This window comes from Cyprinus carpio, chromosome A18 (genome assembly GCF_018340385.1).
Source record: "Cyprinus carpio isolate SPL01 chromosome A18, ASM1834038v1, whole genome shotgun sequence".
Lineage (NCBI taxonomy): Eukaryota > Metazoa > Chordata > Actinopteri > Cypriniformes > Cyprinidae > Cyprinus > Cyprinus carpio.
In genome coordinates, this window is record NC_056589.1 from 8,592,485 (window position 1) to 8,601,198 (window position 8,714).

At 40.7% G+C, this 8,714-nt stretch overlaps 1 pseudogene; it reads left to right on the forward strand.

Annotated features, from left to right (window-relative positions):
* The first annotated feature begins 323 nt into the window (after window positions 1–323).
* Window positions 324–6,909, forward strand: LOC122148525 (annotated as a pseudogene).
* The last annotated feature ends 1,805 nt before the right edge of the window (window positions 6,910–8,714 follow it).

Sequence of the window (8,714 nt, forward strand, 5' to 3'; positions counted from 1 at the left end):
ATCATGTCTCAGTTGTGTTTCAGTCCTGTCTCAGTCATGTTTCAGTCATGTCTCAGTTGCATTTCAATCATGTCTCAGTCATGTCTCAGTCATGTTTCAGTTATGTCTCAGTCATGTCTCAGTTGTATTTCAATCATGTCTCAGTCATGTCTCAGTCATATTTCAATCATGTCTCAGTCATGTCTCAGTCATATTTCAATCATGTCTCAGTTGCATTTCAATCATGTCTCAGTCATGTCTCAGTCATGTTTCAGTTATGTCTCAGTCATGTCTCAGTTGTATTTCAATCATGTCTCAGTCATGTCTCAGTCGTGTCTCTCAGCATGTGGACTGATGCTCTGTCTCTTCAGATGCAGACGGCGTTGATCAGTCGTTCACCCAGCAAACCGTGGCTCTTGCAGTGCAATCAGACTGTGCTGCTGCTGGAGATGGAGAGATGCGGAGAACAATTCAGCAGCGACATGAATCACGTTCATCCAGAAAGACAGGTGCAACCTCACGCACTTCATCAGGTGACTCATCATCATCATCACAGTCAGCTCACAGAAATTCAGTCAACACCACTTTACTTACCAATACAAATACTCAATGAGTCCAGCTTAATTAAATCTTAAAAAGTCTTTGTGTGTTTGTGTGTGTGTGTGTGTGTCCTTTTCAATTCATAAGTTAAGTCACATTTATTTCTACAGTGCTTTATACAATCCAGATTGATTCAAACCAGCTTCACAGTAGTAAACAGGAAAATAATCTTAACGTTCATCAATTATGAAACAAATCCAATTTCAGCTGTAAAAAGCTCTACAGAAGACAGTTGTGTCATTATTCAGATCAATTCAGTTCAACATTTCTGATTGAAGTAATTGAGTGTAATGAGACGCTTCCTGTCACAGCACTTTTATAAGGCTGATCAATATATCTGGATCATTCATCATCCACTCATATATGATGAATGATGTGACAGTGGAGAGCGGTACACTCTGAAACACACTGCCTTCTGCTGTATTTGTTCTGCTGTAGCAGGAATGAGTTATTTATATATATATTTGTGCTGTGAGGACTCGGACGGGTAACTAGTTGAGTAATGAAAGTGGGTTCTGACAGACTCAATGATCTGCTGCATGTGTTTGTAAACTCTCCGCTGTGATTGATGAATCTGCGATCTGCAGATGTTTGCTCTTGAAGACGTTCCAGGAACTCACAGTTCACTCTGACATGATCTTGAGCTCCTTCCAGAGACTCGAGGAGCGTTTGTCACTCGTCAGCCGGTCAGGAGATGCTGACCTGTGTCACCCTTCATAAACCAGAAGCACAAACACGTCCTCAACACTATTTACATGTTTATCTGGAACAGAAGCCAGTGGCTCTCACCACATTCACTCTAGAGATGACAGTGACCGTTCACATGTCCAGATCAGCTCACTGATAGCATTTACTGATAGCATTTATTCAAAATATGGCCAAACCAGTTTGTTTTTCATGCACTGCTCATTTTTGGTCTTTTTTTTTGCTCCATATCATGTCTCTTTTTTTTCAGACTATGGAAAGAAAACAACCCAAACACACATTTAAGTGTTTATTTTATTGCACTTATATATTGGCATCTGTAGACTTCAGTCACAATCCATATCTTTAAAGAGTTCTTTCTCTTACAAACACCAAACTTTTATTCCTCTCTATTAGGCATGGGCCAATTACCGGTTTCAAGGTATACCACAACTTGAAAATGTCACGGTTTCAAAACCACTACAGGTGCATCTCAAATAAATTAGAATGTCATGGAAAAGTTCATTTATTTTCAGTAATTCAACTCAAATTGTAAACTTGTGTATTAAATAAAACTCACACAGCACACAGACAAAGTCTTTGGTTCTTTGAATGTGACCGACAGCCAATGAGAGAGCAAGATACAGAGCAGTGGGGAGTTCGGGAGGAATTATAGACCACAATATCAGCAAGCATGGCTTCGTTTCAGAAAAGGCTTCTTCTCTGTCTATTTGGACCCAAGAAATGGAAGGAAAAATTAATAGAAATTTGGCAGGAGCACACGTGTCTGTTTGACGTTTTCGTACTGCAAGCTTCTCGTGGGCTACCATTTTTAATAATAATCCCAGTCTCACGTGAGAACTCCGGTCTTGCAACGCGTGATATCACGTTGTTTCCTTGTCACATCTTGCGTGTGTTTGTCACGTTGTTTCCGTGTTGCATGCCAGATTCTTGTCGGCGATTCTTCCTATTGTAAAGTTATGCAGTGTGTGAACCTTCTCTGTCGCCGAACCATCGTTCCATGTGAACACAGCAGCGACTGCATGCTGGCCAAGATAGTCATGCAGTGTGAAAAGAACAGTGACCCGACTACTTTGAAAATTGTGCAGTCTGAACTTGGCTTAACTTTGATGATTTTGGCTCAATCTCAACAAATTAGAAAATTGTGACACGCCAATCAACTAATCAACTCAAAACACCTGCAAAGGTTTCCTGAGCCTTCAGAATAAATGGGTCTCATCAGTTTGGGTTCACTAGCCTGCACAATCATGGGGAAGACTGCTGATCTGATAGTTGTCCCAGAAGACAAGCACTGACACCCTTCACAAGGAGGGTAAGCCACAAACATTCATTGCCAAAGAAGCTGGCTGTTCACAGAGTGCTGTATCCAAGCATGTTAACAGAAAGTTGAGTAGAAGGAAGAAGTGTGGAAGAAAAAGATGCACAATCAACCGAGAGAACCACAGCCTTATGAGGATTGTCAAGAAAAATCGATTCAAGAATTTGAGTGAACTTCACAAGGAATGGACTGAGGCTGGGGTCAAGAGCATCAAGAGCCACCACACACAGACGTGTCGAGGAATTTGGCTACAGTTGTCGTATTCCTCTTGTTAAGCCACTCCTGAGGCGTGTTACCTGGGCTAAGGAGAAGAAGAACTGGACTGTTGCCCAGTGGTCCAAAGTCCTCTTTTCAGATGAAAGCAAGTTTTGTATTTCATTTGGAAACCGAGGTCCTAGAGTCTGGAGAAAGGGTGGAGAAGCTCATAGCCCAAGTTGATTGAAGTCCAGTGTTAAGATTTCCACAGTCTGTGATGATTTGGGGTGCAATGTCATCTGCTGGTGTTTGGTCCATTGTGTTTTTTTTGAAAACCAAAGTCACTGCAGCCGTTTACCAAGAAATTTTAGAGCACTTCATGCTTCCTTCTGCTGACCAGCTTTTTGAAGATGCTGATTTCATTTCATTTAAATGACCAAGGTGCTGGTGTGCTTGACTGGCCAGCAAACTCACCAGATCTGAACCCCAGAGAGAATCTATGGGGTATTGTCAAGAGGAAAATGAGAAACAAGAGACCAAACACTGCAGATGAGCTGAAGGCCACTGTCAAAGAAACCTGGGCTCTTCTTCCCCTGTACTGCATTTCGTTGCCTTGTACCCACATGTGCAATGACAATAAAGTTGAATCTAATCTAATCTAATCTAATCTAATCTAATCTAATCTAATATTTTAATCTAATCTAACAGTCAAGTGTGTGTAGGATGGCCTGGGTACACTTCACATTCTGCATTCCTTTCCGTCTTGTGCACAGCCGTGTCCGCACAGCTTTCAAAAGTATACTGAACTGGAGATGAGAGCGGACGGATGAGCTCGACACATGCGCAGTACAACGGGGTGCGTGGAGGTCCGCGAGCCCTATTGATGAGAAAATAGCATAATACTGACGGTGCGCTGACCGTCTTCTGAAAAGTTTACGTGGTATTTTCTTTTCATCTGGTCTCTGTATAGTTCATATTAAAGCAGTGTAACAGCGCAGCTTTGTTTACAGCGGTTACCAAGGAAACGCTGTATCTGGTGTGTGTCTGGTGTTCCAGAGGCGCCTCCTGCTGTCAGAGAGTGAATCTGCATCTCATTCAGAGCTTCTGCTGTTTGTTTTGTTCAGGCATGTAGTATCATTTCACAAAGCTTGTCAGAAGATTCTGTTTTTGCTTCAAACTGGGTTATTATTAAATCAAATTATGTGTATGATTATTAGTATATAACTAAATGATATGAAATTATATAAATGATATGTATATGAATTATATAACTACAATTAAATAACTGTAATTACAACTTTAGGTTAAATAAAGATGTCAGTCTTTATTTTTTATTTTTTGTATTTTTAGGAGACAAATCAAAGAAAAAATTAACTAATTCTACTGTTTCTAATATTCCGTATGTTGCTGAAAAACAAAATAAATTGTGTCCAGCGGACAATAAGTTGTCACCCCCAGACACATTTCAGAGCTGTAACAACATTACCGTGGTACGGTGAAACCGTGATATTTTTACTTGAGGTTATCACACCATCAAAATCTCATACCGGCCCATGCCTACTCTCTATATTCTGAAGGTTTGTTCATATAACATTTTACTCCTAAAAACATGGTGAAAATGTGTGTTGTTTTTCTGTCTGTTGACAGTATTTTATGGTTTTATGTGGTGATAAAAAGTGAAATCCAAAATCCCCTCTGGAAAATTTTTTAACTCTAATATGTCAGCATAATCAAACAATTATTATGAACCTGACTTTATCCGATGTTCAGATGTATGTTCTGGAAATGCACGCAAATTAGTACATATTTAATTAGAGAATGTCTCATTTGCTTATTTAAACATACATTGTAAATGTTTGAAATATATAATAATGAGAAATGAAGGTTTGAGCTCCACTGGCGGCCACTGGTGAACATCAGTGACCCACGACTCACTCCCACACCATTAGCTTCACCGCTGGACGCTTTCTTAAGACGGACGATTAGATGGGTCACAACATGAACCCAATTACTGAGATTCTGAGTCGGACTGTTTTTCCCAGACCTCTGGAGGAAAGAGCCTGCAGGCATCAGCAGGGACCAATCACGGCTCACACACAGCCCGCTCATTTGCATATTAATCACAGGAAACCTTCATGAACCTCTTTAACTTCATTTATTCAGCTTCAGCGTTCTCTGGACATTCACCTGCTCAGACGCATCTGGTCTGGTGGAGGTTCTTCTCCATGATAACATCAGCAGATGGAACAGCAGGTGTGTTTTTGCTGAAGATGGTTGTTGATGTCAGATAGCGAGCGCTTCGGTCTTTGATGAGTGTTTTTACTAACGGCTGATAAGATCATATGACCAACAGAGATTCAGCGACAGCGGCGCTAATGGACTCTGAACACATCAACCGCACATGAGTGGTGCTGACCACCACACACACACACCACACACACACACACACACACACAACAGTCAGACACACACACACGCACTAATGCACTCTCTCACACACACACACAACACACAACATACACTCTCTCTCACACAATATAAAAGAAATAAAATTTTTTCACACAAGAAAATAAAATATATATAAAAAAATACACACACACACACACATGTTTGTTTTTGTAAATTGAGGGGACATTCCATAAAGATAATGGTTTTTCTACTGTATAAACTGTATTTTCTATCCCTTGACCCTGAACCTCCCCCTCACACAAAACTACAGACATTTTTAGATTTTACAAAATTTAACATTTTTCCTCATGGCCACCAAAAAATTTCCCCACAAGGTCAAAATTTACTGGAATTACTATCCTTTTGGTCCCTGTAATGTAGGGAAATACCGGGACCCGCAACACAAACACACACACACACACACTTGTATTTTACACCAAAATCAGAAGAAATTAATTTTCATAAAGAAAACAAAGCCTGTTTTGTTTGTATTCATATCAAGCTCATTCAAAACCCAAACATTCTTGTCATTGTGAAAAATACTGTGTAACTGTTTAAATGCAAACATTTTTTTATTGCACGTTTTCTGAAATGTTATGTTTAAATATGCAAATGACTCATTTGCATGAACTTACTTAACATAAATCTGAACATTGGATAAAGTCAGGTTCATAATTCCTGTTAGATTTTGTCATCATTATCAGAGTTCAAGGTTTCTCCGGAGGATATTCACTTCATAAATCAGAAAATACCATCAACAGGCAGAAAACGAACACATTCACATCTTCAGGATCCTCAGCATCAGGCTTCATGTTCATTATGCAGTATTACTGTCTTGTGTTTTGGACGTTGTTTAGGATTATTGAGGACGAGTATTGCGTGAGGAGGAGAGGTTGTGTTCTATGATGTAAATTCTGTTCATCTGTGTCTCTGTGCAGATGAATAGGAAGGAACGTTATCAGCGTTATAAAGCTCTGCGCTCATGTCACGGACAGAACTCATTAAATGCTGAATGTGAGCCGGTTCTCTCGCTGATTCCTGAAGGAAACGAATGATCTGCTGATTGCCGTGAAAGGAAATGACCTGAATTTCTCCATTAGGTCAATACTAACGTGATGTTTGTGCTTCTTTCCTCAGAGAGTACCACGTCTTCTCCTCCTGCACAGAGTAAGAACGCCGAGCGCATCGGCTGCTTCTGGCCGAACCCAGCGGTGGAGCGCTTCATCATCAGCATCCACAAGCACTTCTTCTCCAACTGCAGCCTGGATCACGCGGTGTTCATCGACCCGCCGGACGACACGCTCATCCTCCTCATCTTCATCCCCGTCTTCCTCACGCTGGCCATTGTGGTGCTGGTGGTGTGGTGCAGCAAGCGGAGCGACATCATCCTGGCCTAGCCTGCGCTGGACCTTCACCATCAGGACCGGTCAGACGGACAGAAGCATCACACGTGATCTCACTGAAGAGTCTGCTGAACTCATGATGCTCTCCTTCAGGAGCTGGAGGCTTTATTCCTCACTGATGCTGAATTAATTCAGTGTTAATCGAGAGAGTGAGTGCAGATCTGTCAGGATCTCTGGACGGACCAACTGAATCATGTACTGTGCAGCTATTATTTAATGTTTTAATTAAATAGCATAGATTTAGACCATTTGTCAAGCTCACACTGCCGTGTTTGTGGTTTTTGTTGGGTCTCTCATCACTCAGTTTGACCATTCGTTATCATCTCGACATAATCGCTGGTTCATTCATCAGCCAGTGTTTTAGCTTTGGCTTGCAGGAGAATCCTGCACCTGTTATTGAGATGATGAAGACGTTCCTGCGAAACAAAAAGGACTGTTTCTGATTGATTCAGACTGAAGCGGGACAACAGTGAACATGTGGCCCTCCATGCAGCCAGCGAGGCTTTGTTTTAGGCTGAAGGTATTATTTATATGAGAAGGAAAGCCGTGTATTGTGTGTGACTTAGAGATACAAACTCAAGACAATAGTTGCTCTCAAACGTCTCGCCTCGTGTTCTCCAGCAGAGCCAGAGCCGCTCGCGCTGCAGGAAGGATATAAAAGCCTTTCCCAGCGCGGCCGATGAATGAGAGGAAATGGGCTGGTTATGATTTTTACCAAAAGAGCTACAGGAACCGGTGCCATGTTCCCCAAACCTGTGTGTGTTCTGATGGAGGGACGTTTAAGACCAAACGCAGAGATGATGATCGTCTGTGTGTGTCGTCTTCTCAATCTGCAGAACAGCAGCCTACATTTATGATTTATGTATTTGAATTGCATTAAAAACATTTCACAGAACACACTTTTTTAACATAAACAAACAAATAATAAACTTTGTCAGTCATACATCATTGAAACATCAGATTTCTGCACTCAAGAAATCATTAACTATTTGCATCTATTTGATGTTTCTTCAAATTGTCTTTTTAAAAATGAATTTATTCAAATTTCTTAGAATCAGTTTTAAATCTTGTCTGTTCACGTGAAAACAATTAATTTAAATAATCAGTTTAAAAACGATGAAGATGCAAAGAATGAACTGACACAAACTGGATTTATTGATGATAAATGTATAAAGCTGGTTATTGTGTAATTAAAACACACTGAGTTTATTAACACTATTATAGAAATCCTGACCTGTTTCACTGATGCATGACTCACAAATATGATCACATGTTAGTTTGAGTGAAAACTCTCAGCAGTCGAAATGGATGGAAATTGATATGCAATTCAAATACATAAATAGTACATTAGGCCTGAATCTGTGTTTGAATGAGTCCTCGTATATATACATATATCCCTGTATGTCTGTGTGTTTTGTTCTGATCAGGTCTGAGCTGACGGTCCGTTTCTCTGTTCAGAGTGTATTATTGGAAGTCGCCTTGAGAGTCGATTGAGTTTTTTTTTTTAGCGCCTCCAGCACTCACTTCCTGTTTACTTTAGAATGCCACACACTACTAAGTGCAAGTTCACGCAGAAGCACAACTGAGCTAATTTTATCTGGACGCACGGATATCCATCACATGAGCATTTCTTTCATCGTCCCACTGGGGACGTGATGTTCATCTGGAACCACGGAATAAATCAGAGCTTCTTTCCTGCTGAAATCATGAATCATACAGCTGATCCCAGATCACCAGGTCAGACACTCACACACAGATGGGATTCATTTGCAGCAGCTCTTGATTCATGTTTCAGTGTTGATTTTGATGGCTGGTGTTTTACAGACACACAAACAGGGTTCATCAGCACAAACTAGGTTGGAATGGGCCGTATTTGTCTTTAGCAGGAGATTTTAAATTATATTTAACACATTTTCAGTAAGATTTACGCGGCACTTTTGGATCATATGATTCGTTTGTTCAGTGATTCTGAACAGCCATGATTCGTCTGTAAAGTTCATGATAAATACATTGATTCAGCAGCACATTTCCATCCAGACGCCGCTGCTGTCCGAGCGAAAAAAACC